Raw genomic sequence first — 12385 nt, 5'->3', positions numbered from 1 at the left:
TATATGCACATAGTTAAGCACTTAATAAAATATTTAATAAATACTTGTTTACTCGATTCAACCAATTACTGCCACAGCATCATGGTTGATTGAGTTTTGACATTTGGAAATAATTGATGACACGTAATGTACCTGAGACATTCCTTTTGATTTTTCCTTAAAAGAACAGACACTGGGACTCCCGGCAGTAGAGGTCCAGAGCGGTTCATGGGCCGGAGCAGGAGTAGTTCCCTGTTCCTCTCCGAGGGGCGATCCCGTTCTACATGGAGAGAGAAAAGGCATCGAGACTGTCCCGATCCTGAGAGAGAGATAGGAGGAGGAGTCGTTCTCACTCTCTACCTGGGAGGAGATCCAGATCCCCAAGAAAACATTGATCTGCCTCCCCTTTCCCAGCTAAAAGAAAGGAGGGATTATGAGAAGAATGAAACTAAGGAAACAAAAAGCAAAGAATGTGAAATTACTGAAGAAGACTTGGAAAGCAAAACAAGAAGAAAGTGAAATGATGAAATTAATGGGATTTGCTTCTTTTGATACCACAAAAGGGGAAAAAAGTCAATGGTTCTCTAAATGCATATGCCATAAATGTGTCTCAGAAGGGGAAGTACAGGCAATATATGAATAGAAAAGGTGGATTCAACAGACCTTTGGATTTTATTGCTTGATGTCTAGATTGTACTGTTGAAGAGTGACCACCACTTGGTCACAACAGAGGATAGTGTATTTAATTGTGTACCAAAAACAGGATGTTTCTTCTCCCTTCCTGAAGAGCAAGATAATCTTATTTATGAAGTGTCTCAGAATGCTCGCCATGCCTCAAAGGAATAAAGATTTACTTCTTTCTTTTAGAGAAATATCATTCAGTAATTTTTCAAATTCATTTCAATTATTTCTATTCCTGTGGAAGTCTCTTGCTTCATGGTCACCTTTCCCCACCCCCGCCCCCTGGACTTTTATTTTTAATAATCTGTTGTTGGATTCAGATTGTCCCAAATAAAATATTTCTTTTTGTGGTTCAAATATTTTGATCACTGGAAATTTTGACCAAGAAACATTTAGGCTTCTGATTGCCCAAGAAATAGGAGAAAGAATATAGTTCGGAATTTTTAAATAGAATTAAATTTTGGCAAAAACACAACAAAACAGACACTGGAAAGATAATCAGTACTGAGAGACTTGGAGAACACAAGAGCTACAGAAATAATGGACTGAAAGTCTCTACATCTGTGGTGCCCCTCCAGGCAATCACATGGCTCCCAAGAGGAGAGAACTACATAAATTCAGAGGCAGCAGTAGCCAGAGGCAATAGCAGAGCTTTTCAGAATCTTAGATCAAGAAGAGAACAAACTGTAGGAAGTGAAGCTGGCAGTTGTGAAATATTAGTAGTTGGACATTTTGGAAAGGGGTGTTCCTGGACAAGAACAATCCTGGGATCTGTTCTTCAACAATGTTAATTTCCTGGACTAAGCAGGAAATCAATAAACATTTATTGAGCATCTACCATGCACCAGGAACCCTGTTAAGTGCTAGGGATACAAAGAGAGGCAAAAGACAGTCCCTGACCTCAAGGAACTTAAAATCAAATGGGGGAGACAACATGTCAATGAATATATACAAAGCAAGCTATATACGGGATAAATAGGAGATAATTAACAGAGTGAAGGCTTCCAGTAAAAGGAATTAGAGCAGAGGGAGCAGCAAAGCCCAGGGCTACAGAGTGGAGGAACAAACATAAACCTTGCCTTCCGCAGCTACTGTGAGTTACATGATCTGTGGAGGTCCAGGGCACTGAGCTCACTCTTTAGAAAATGCAATTTTTTTTTTCCTTAGCAGAGAATTGTCCTAGCACTAAAGTGGTGGTGCTACAGGCTTTTAGAGTGTTGGGACAGTGGAAAGTCCACAGGAGAGGGAATATCTATCTATCTATCAACCTATCTCTCTATCTCTCTATCTTGTATGTATGTATACATTTATATATATGTACATACATATATACATATACATACATGTATGTATTCAGGTGTGTGTGTGTCTGTGTGTATACACACATACATATTTAGGTTTTTTTATGGACTTGGGTACAAGTGTTTTCTGGCCTACTTGACCCTGGATTCCTTGATGTTTCTCACATAAGACACTTGCTTCTGACTCCAGGCATTTTTGCTGGCTGTCTCCTGTGTCTGGAGCTCTTTCCTTCATCTCTACCTCTTGGTTTCCCTGGCTTTTTTCAAGTCTCAGCAAAAATCCCACCTTTTGTAAGAAGCCTTTCCTAATCCCCCTTCATGCTAGTGCTTTCCCTCTGAGAGTATCCACAATTTACCTTGTATATAACTTGTTTGAACCTACCAGGTATGATGCTAAGCACTTTACAAATGCTATCTCATTTGATTCTCACAACAGCTGTTGGAGGTGGGTGCTATTATTCTCCCCAGCTTACAGATGAGAAAATTGAGGTAAACAGAGGTTAAGTGACTTGTCCAGGGTCACATAGCTAGTAAGTATCTGAGATTACATTTGAGCTCAGGTCTTCCTGACTCCAGGTCCAGAATCCTATCTGTCATGTTACCTAGCTATCCAAGAATTTTCGACTCTAGAAAACTTGACTGTTTTGAATACTATGACCTGTATTATTTCATTCTGCACCATAGTCATGGCATAGGAAAACAAGGCCTTTGGGTTAATAGTTTCAAAGAAAGCTGTTCTTTGATTTTTGCTTAATTTCTAGTCTTTGATTTCGAGGCCCATGATTATGTCAAGCCAAGAAAGTCTCCCACTGGGAGAAGGTGCTAAACTATCTGCATCACAGACATGATGTGTAGGATATGTCAAAATGATTTGTACTCCAGTTTCCCTTTAAATTACATTTTTGCTTTATTTCAGTTTGTTGTTATTGTTGTCATCACTTTAACCAGACCTATGATTTATTTGATGTAGGAAGTTCCCATTAAGGAGACTCCCTCCAACTGAAATAGTAGTGGATAAAGTCTCTTAACCTCTGTCGGCCTCGATTTCCTTGTCTGTAGAATAGGGATAATAATAGCACCTACCTCCCAAGATTATTGTGAGAATAAAATGAAATAATATTTGTAAAAGTGCTTTACAAAATTTAAAGGATTATATAAATGCACGCTGTAGCTACTATAATTTATGGTCTTACAGAGTTCCTCAGGACACTCAGAAGTAACTTAAAAAAGGTTCACTCAGGCAATATGTATCACAGACAAGATTCAAACTCAAGTCTTTCTGACTCTAAGGTGAGCCCCCTCCCCACTTCACTATGCTGCCTCTCATTCAGAAGCAATTAAATTAAGTTTTTCAAGCTTGGCTTTTGACAGTTGATTACTTTTTTTCTGTATAATATAATGCCCAGTGTCCTGTCATGGGCACAGTGTGTGCTGAAGGCACTTTTGTATTGATGAGGATCTTCCTCCCTAACTAGATCTCATCTCTGCTTCCTGGCTTTCCCAGCGTCCTTCTAGTCCCACCTAAAAGCCCACCTTCTATAGAAAACTTTCCTCGTTCCCCCATAGTTGTGGCTCCTTCTTTTTTGTTCATTATTTCAAATTTCTCTTATCGATAGTTTATTTGTACATAGTTGATTGCATGCTATCTCCCCTAATTAAATTGGGAGCAGGGATGATCTTGTAAGAAATGGGAGGAGGAGTTTTGTTTCCACAGAAGTAAAGGTGTGCTTCCCTGCCCTCCCCCACCCCAGTTTTAGCAGAGACCAGGCCTCAAGGTTGGTCAGGTGAGCGGTCAGAGGCTTGTACGCATGTGCGTGCTTTTTGAGAAGGCAGTCTGGGGGATTAGAGAGGCCAAACCCACTTGAACCTGTTCAAGCTTATCTAGGGTCTGGTCTTGGTCAAGAATCCAGGCCTACTGATTTGCATCATTTGCATATGTTAAAGAGGGAAAGTAGGGGAAGTAAAAGAATATAGTTTAATCCTAAACTAAGACAAGGAAAATCTAATTAACTTCACTTTTGCTTCTGTATCCTTATTACCCTATTTATATAAACTGTATAACCTAGGAAAACTATGTAAAAAACAAAGATTGTAAACTAACCATGACTCTAGCAGGAGTGGAGGGAATGGTTACCCCTGCTCCTGGAGCTGTATCTGTGTGAGTGTTTCCGCGAGCACTGCACCCGCTCTCCCGGGGAGCGTAATAAAATGCCTTCCTCTGCCCACTCTGGTCCTGAGTTCTTTGGGTGTGAATGGGCAAATCACATGGATTTTCCTAAGGTCAAGTGAAGGGAAGCAACAGGCAGCGGAAGCTCGCCAGGCTTACTCCTGGATCTTGTCTTGGGGTGTCCTGTGATCCCCACTGCGGTGTTAAGAGGGCTACCACTCTGGATTCCCTTGGGGAACCCTGTGGTTTGCACAGCCTTCTTAAGGGGACATCACATGGGACTTCCGGCCCTGTCTCGGGAGCCTTGTGATCTTACTGCCATCCTAAGGGGCCATCTGTGATCTTACTGCCATCCTAAGGGGCCATCGCTTGGGTCTTCCTTAGGGTCTGACCCCTAGGAGGCCCTGTGATCCCCACAGATTAAGGGATGGCTACCACTTGGTCTTCCTCTGGGAGTCCTGTGGTCTGTACAGCCTTCCCTAGGGATTATCACAGGGTTCTTCTTCAGGACTTTGGCCCTGCCTAGGAGGTCCAGTGATCCCCAAAACCACGTTTCTCACAATCTTTTATTTTCCTTTGTATCCCCAATGCTTAGTACTGTCCCTGCTACACAGTAGGTGCTTTGTTGTTGTTGTTGCTGAGTCCTGGTCCACCCTTTATGACCCCATTTGAGTTTTTGGTGTCAAAGACACTGGAGTGGTTTGCCATTTTCTTCTCCAGAGGATCCCTTTTGTCGGGCAAACAGATGTTAACTGACTTGCCCAGGGTTACAACTAGGAAGTGTCTGAATCTCCATTTGAACTCATGTCTTCCTGATTCCAGGTCCAGTGTTCTATCCACTGAATCACCAGCTGCCTCTTCAGTAGGTGTTTAATAAATGTTTATTGACTGAATGACTAGATCATAAACCCCTGGAGGACATGAACCATGTTTCAAACCTCTTTGTTTCTCCAGCATCTAACATGAGAACCTACTCCTGTTAAGCACTCAATAAATGTCCTTTTGATGATTATAATGATGAATTAGTCACAACATTTCTCCCAATCTCCCTTGTAAAAAACTATCCATACCCATTTACAGAGATATTTGGACAAATGAGATTCAAATCTACAAAACTGGCTATACCAAACAACTTATCTAACTTGGCAGAAATTATGACTATAGGCCCAGTGACAGGTCAGCCTAAGTTCAGATGAATGTCGTCAGAAAGTTGCCCACAGGGCAATAACATTTTTACTACAGATGTACAACAACCAACTCCTAAGTCATTTAAGAGGTGCAATTCATATCATTTAAAGTAATGGTCACATTGTGGAAATTTCAGATAGTTAAAGAATGTCTTTAAATAAACTACGTCCTCCATTGGGTTTCAATTTATTTGTGTAGTAGCCTGATTTAGGATCAGAGCACTACAGAGACAAAAGACAACTGAGACAAAAATTCAATCCCCATGATTCCTTTCTCTACCTTTTCTGATGAATGTTCATTCAGCCTTCACATAACTGTCTCCAGTTAGGGGGAACCCACAATCTTCCAAAGCAGTTCACATCATGTTTGCATGGCTTGTTAGGAAGTTTTTTTTTCTAATCTCAGGACTAAATCTGACTCATTATCATTTCCACCCATTGATCTTCGTTTTAAACTCTGAAACCAAGAAAAATAAGTCAAATCTGGGTGGCAGCACTTGAAATTCTAAAAGAAATCATCATGTTATCTGTCCACTCACCAAATCTTTTCTTTAGTTCCTTTCCCCGCTGAACCAGGGTGCATACCACTCATCCTATTGCTAATTTTCCTTGTTCTAATCATAGTTCTGTGGTGGTGATGGTTTTTGATATTTTGTCCATTGCCACTCCTTGAAATCACAAAGGGAGCTACATGACTGATAATGATTCCTCATTAGAAGCTGCTCAATATAAATATTGGACCTTCTGGATGCAATATTCTCAGAAATGTGACAATCTGGAGTCAGATCATGGAGGGCTTGAATTTCAAGATGAGGAATTCAGTTGGCAATGGGGAGCCACTGACAGCTTTCGAGCAGAGGAATGACATAGTCAAAACAGTGCGTTAGGGTGTTTCTTTTTGAGGGGGTGAAGAGAGCAGCTATGGGAAATATGGTTTAGAAAGGGAGTAAAGTCTGTTAAGCTATTTGGAAGGCTATTAAAATAACCAAGATTAGAAATGATCACAGTATTCCTCTTCTCACATGACTTTCCAGCCAGACTAACCTATGTGCAGTTCCTAGAACTTGACCTTCTATCTTCTTTGTGTATTTGTACTTCTTGTCCACAGTCACACAAATAATAATTGTCAAAGCTTGAATCTGTACCCACGTCTCTTGTGACTAAGTCCAATACTTTTTCAACAAGATCATGGCACCATTCATGAATAGATAGATATGAGATGTATATGGATCTATAGATATATAAGATAAATTATATACCTTTCACACATATACGTGTGTATATATACACATATCTTATATATTTATATATACACATATAAATATGTGTGTGTGTGTGTGTGTGTGTGTGTGTGTGTGTGTTCCTTTTACCGGTAAATATAAACTATCAACCTGGATTAAAGGGCAAACTTAAGTTTTAGGGGGACAGGATCAACCTGTGCTCAGGAAAAGAGAAGGCTTGGTAGAAGAACACTACTTCACATTCCTTTGAATGTGAAGTTTCCAGCTCCTGAAAGAAGCCAGTGACTGGGATGAACAGTCCTCAACTTAAGAATCAACAACAAGCATTCAGCTGTTATTCGCTACCCATTGTGACCAATGCTTTAGAAAGAGCAATTTGATAGCTGAGCGGAGAATAGATTGGAGTGGAGAAGACTTGATGAGGCAGAAAGAATACCCAGAAGTCATTGCAATAGTCTGGGTATGAAATAGTGAGGATCTACACTAAAGTGCTGGCAGTGTCAGAGCAGAGAAAGTGGAATATATGGAAGGAGATCTGAAGGTAGAAAGATTGAGTTGGAAACTGAATATGGAAAGTGAGAGTGAGGAGTCAAAGATGGCATGCAAATTTTGAGCACATCTGACTGGGAGGATGGGTGGTAGCCTCCACATTAATAGGGAGCTTAAGAAGACAGGAGGGTTTGCAGGGAAAGAACATCAGGTTAGTTTTAGACATGTTGAATTTCAAGATGTCTATGAAATATCCATTTTGAGATGTCCAATAAGCAGTTGGAGATAAAAGACTAGAGGTCTGAAGAGAGATTAGAAATGGATAAATGAATCTGAGAAATGGTTTTATAGAGATAATAATTGAAATCTATGAGTATGGATAAGATCATTAAGCAAATCAGAGTTAGCATAAAGAAAAGAGGGCCAAGTGACAGATCCTTGGGGGACATCCACAGTTAGTGCAAAAAGGAGTGGTCACACAGGTAGGAGGACAACCAGGTGAGGGAAGTATCATGAAAACCTCTAGAAAAGAGAGGATCTAGGAGAAGGAAGTGATTGACTTTGACCATTTCTAAGAAATAGATCTCCAACAACCACATTCTAGAGAGACTGCAGTTTATTCCTGTCCCAACACCTGCTTCAAGGTGCAAAGGGTACATTAACAGTGACCACTCCAGTTATTCAAAGAAATCTGTATGATTTAAGGCAAAGATCTTAACTTCTTTGGAACTCAGTTTCCTCAGCCATAAAATGGGTAGGACTAGGTGACATTTGTGCTCCCTTCAAGCTCAAAAGTCTGTAGTCCTATTAGTCTCTAATCTATTACTAAATAAGGTTTACCTTTATGCACATTGTCAGTTCATAGCTCCCTGCCTCAAATCCTCCCTACTCCCATCTATTTGTTGATCCTTACAATTGTTTCAATAGGGAGAAAAGCTTTTCATCCCTATACACATAAGCACACACATGTATGTACGTATGTGTATATGTACACATACGCATATATACATTTTCTTAAAATTTTAAAACGAATAGAAATGAGACTTGATTTAATTGGTATGAGGAAGGCCCAAATGAGAAAACTCATTATACCAAAGCAAGTTGCCTAGAGCATTGAGAAATTAAGTGAATTGCCCAGGGTCATAGTATATATCAGAGGCAGGAATTAAAATCAGGTCTTCCTGTTTCTGTCCACTATACCAGTGGTTTCAAGCTCAAATAGAAATAAAACTTACCAAGCCATACATAGGGATCCCTGTCAAAATCACATATTAACATTAGCTATGTTCTATTGTATTTTTATTTATTTTGTTAAATATCACACAGTTTTAATCTGTAAGAGCTTGACACCTCTGCACTACCTCTAGTTGCTTCTTAAAATTATAAATGAAAGACTGAATACTGATGGATCATTAAAATGAAATTTCTTGTTTTAATAGAAATTACTTAGGAAATTTTAGATTTCACTTAGAATGCTATTTTATAGCGCCAAATATAGATTTGATCTATTTGTGGGAATATTAACATATTAATGTTTTACCTATTAAATGCCAGAAACACTTTTTGTATAAGAATGTTTGATATGAGCAAGTAAGTACTGGCCTCTTCAAGGTACATTCATTATGAGTTGACTTTTGCCTTGACTACGACTCAAACAGAGTATTCCGTATAGCAATACCATAGTTAAAGTGTTGTCCAATAAATAGCCAGCTCTGAAAGTAGATTTTACTTTTGTTGTTCAGTCCTTTCCAACTCTTTGTGACTCTATTTGGGTTTTCTTGGCAAAGATACTGAAGTGGTTTGCCATTTCCTTCTCCAGCTCATTTTACAGATGAGGAAACTGAGGCAAATAGGGACAAATGACTGTATTGGTAATCAGGGCAGGATTTTTTGCTGTTCTTAAGTGCCTTTAGAGAGTCTGGCCTTTGTGTGAACCAGGCAGGTAAAGTAGAATCTTTTTTGCCTTGGAATATTTCTCAGCACTAAGACAGTCAGGAGTCATGGATTAGAAACATTGTATGTGGTGGCAGTAATGATTAACTAACTTTCCCACACCACACTCCCTGGTGTTAGTGATTTCCCACACCCTAAATGCTAAATGCAGCCTCAGGGTCCTGAAAACAGTATATGTACGGGAAGGTTAGTGTTTCACTTTTGGGGGTACACTCATTGAAAGAGTCGCAAGCCATTGAAACAGCCCGCCCCCACTCCCCTCCTCCCTTTGATAAATAACCCAGATGTTGGTGCTTCTCTGGTAACTAAATATTGCTAAAGACAGACTGGCTTGTGTTATTTACTCTGTTTATATAATGTATGTGATATGTAATTTCTGTTTGTATTTGCCTTGAAATTCAGAAGACTGATCTTTTCCCCCTGAACTAAGTGAATGATATATGTATTTTTGATTAAACTGAGATTGTTAATCCCTTAAAGTTGCTTTCCTTAGAAAAGCAGATCAAAGAAGCTGTGTTGGCAGCCCTTCTGTGTGCTCTTTTGGTCTTACACAGCCACAGTAGCTGCTAGCAACATTGATGGGGTACAGTCTCTGGGAACCCCCTTGAACTCTCCTTGAATCTTCCCACTTGATCTGGCCTTCCGCTGAGGCCATAAGCCTTTTCTAGGTCCAAATCTCTGTTATCCTTAAACTAGCCTAGCCCTGTATTGTCTGTTATCTCCAGGTGACCTTCAGCTATTTCCCACCCTTAATCTCCCTCCTTGATTGTGACCTCTAGTCACCTCAGCCCTGTCAAAATCTTCCTTAGACCCCTCCTCAAGTCCCTCCCTAAAGCTTTCCTCTAGTCACCCCAGACTACTTGCCCACCCTTAGATCCCTCCCACAATAAGCTCCAACTTGCCTCCATGAAGACCTTCAGATTCAATCTAGCTCTGCTCAGATTGTTCTGGCCACCTGGCATTAGCTTTACAAATGCTCAGGCTCCCTAAGAGTCTAACCATTAAGAAGAATCTTTAATAAACTTGTCTTTTTCTTTGGCTGAGAAGGCTTGAGTTGAATTCATTCAGCAGGACTTGGTGCGTCGTTATTTTGGGATCTTGAGCACCCCTAAAATTATGGTTCCTTAAACCTCATCATTTTGGTTAACCTCATCAACATTGTTGTTACAGTGACTTGTTCAGGGTCATACAGCAAGTGTCTGAGGCCAGATTTGAACTCAGGAAAATGAGTCCCTCTGACTTCAGGCCCAGTATTCTATTCACTGTGCCACCTAGATGTGCCTCCCCACCCAAACATAACCAGATTTCATGAGTGTATAGGTCAGTGGCTCCATAGGCAACTTTTCTAAATATGTATCAAGATGTGGTCTCAATTTGTGTTGTGAAATCTGCCTTACACTCACTGAATTCCACCCTGAAGCAGTAATTCAAACAACCTGCCTTGAGCAAGAATTGGGTACAAGTATAGGCCTTGGGCAGGTTTCAATAAAACACTAACATTTTAAAAAATGAAGCAAGTCTTTCTTCCCTCCCCACCCCCATCCCCATCATCAATACAGATACAGGAAGGAGAAAATAAGGAATACTTCTTTTCTTTTCTTTCTCTTTCTCTTTTTTTTTTTTTTTGATCAAGCAGCTATTTACTATGAAGTTTTTAAATTCTCTAGGGATCTATAGGGATGACAACAATTTGCAAATCATGTTAGATGGAGTTATGAAATTGGAAAAAAAAATTAGGATTCTCCACTTTCTCAACGTCTCCCATTCTTGCAAAGTGAAACAGGCGAACCAGTCAGCCACATGGATGGTAGCCTATTTTTTTATACTATATAATGTATCAGCCATTATTGAAGGTAATTCCGAGACATACAATTGAAGACCATGATTTCCTTTTATTCCAAGTTTCTAATTTTATTAGGATTTTATTATGAATGTTTTGATAGTACTAACATATTTTACAGCATACCTCGTTGTTCTTAAGAGATAAGCAAATTTACTGTGACACTGTATTAGCAGGGACCGTGTCCTTGTCAAGGAACAGGAAGATGGGGTAGCACATTCGCAGGGACTGCAGCCACTGTCTCTGACCTGAAAACAGATATATTGAATTTAGTTTGTTGGACATAAGTTAATTATCAAGTTTCATCATATAAATTGTCTTCCAAGAGAAAAGGCTGCATGATGGCTCATTACCGGAGTGCTCCTCACACAAATTCATCGGAGCCCTGCTCTCCGATGCCAGGAGCCATGGTCTCAGATGAAGACTTTAATTCATGGTGATCCTGCAATGCAGTTCATTTCAGGATCTCTATTGTGGAGTGGCTGAGCATGCATTCTTCTCCCTAATGGGAATGGCTCTGCTCTAAAGGACGTTAAACATAACGAACCCAAGTGGCCTGCTTTATTTTTGATCTACGAATTGTCTCCAGGATGCAGATGGTATAAAAGAGCCTGTAATATTTTTCAGCAAGAAATGATATCAAATGTACAGTTTTGTTTCCAAAAAAAATTTGCTTTGAATAAAGGCAAAATAAATAAACTGAGGCGCTACAGTAGATGACAAAAATGTCAAGGCATCAAAGATCCCAGATCAATTTCTAACAAAAGTGATACCATCATCAGTAGAACTTCATAATCAAGTTACTCTGAGGGTGTTTCTGTATTGAAAATGGATTTATATGTAAAATGTTTCAAAGCCTTTTTTTTTTTTCCCCTTAAAACCCTGCTAGAAATTTGCAGGTGATGAGAGAAACCTTCATTCTGATAAAAGAATAGGCCAACCTACTGATTGGAGAAAATTACATGAAGTTTTTTTAATCAAAGTCTCTGTGGTCTGCTGTCTGATTTTCTAGGCCAGATGTCAAATGTTTTTCACTGATGTCGATGTTGAAGTAATCACTAAGCCAATTCCACGAATGAATAAGTGAGATAGTAATAACATTTCATTTCAGGGTTACATAGACTTTTTCCCCCCTCCCAGACATGAACAAAGTAATGGGACCTCTCTGATTCAATATAATTAAATAAACTATTGCTTTGAAATTTTTTGATAGAGTTTGTGTGTGTGTGTGTGTGTGTGTGTGTGTGTGTGTGTGTGTGTATGATCAGACTAAATGTGGACCTATCTCTATTCGTATATATGTGTAGAGAAAGAAATGTCTTGAAATATGGGCACGCATGTAGAAAGAAGCCTTCAGCTAAAAGGCAAAAAAAAAAAAAAAGAAAAAATACATTTAGTAAGTTTTCATATTTTTAAACATTTACATTTAATTTAAAATATAATTACATTTTTAGTATTTAATCTACTTTATGCAATTTATCTTCACTGCTACAGTATTAGCCAGGCATTTTGAAAATGCTGGAACTCACTAGAAAAAAAAGGACCTT

General features: G+C 39.3%; 1 pseudogene; it reads left to right on the top strand.

Annotated features, from left to right (window-relative positions):
• The first annotated feature begins 207 nt into the window (after positions 1-207).
• On the top strand, positions 208-683 carry LOC118837158 (annotated as a pseudogene).
• Positions 684-12385: the final 11702 nt, after the last annotated feature.

This window comes from Trichosurus vulpecula, chromosome 1, assembly GCF_011100635.1.
Source record: "Trichosurus vulpecula isolate mTriVul1 chromosome 1, mTriVul1.pri, whole genome shotgun sequence".
Lineage (NCBI taxonomy): Eukaryota > Metazoa > Chordata > Mammalia > Diprotodontia > Phalangeridae > Trichosurus > Trichosurus vulpecula.
The sequence above is the reverse complement of the archived record's forward strand: the minus strand, read 5'-3'. Positions and strand labels throughout refer to the sequence as shown.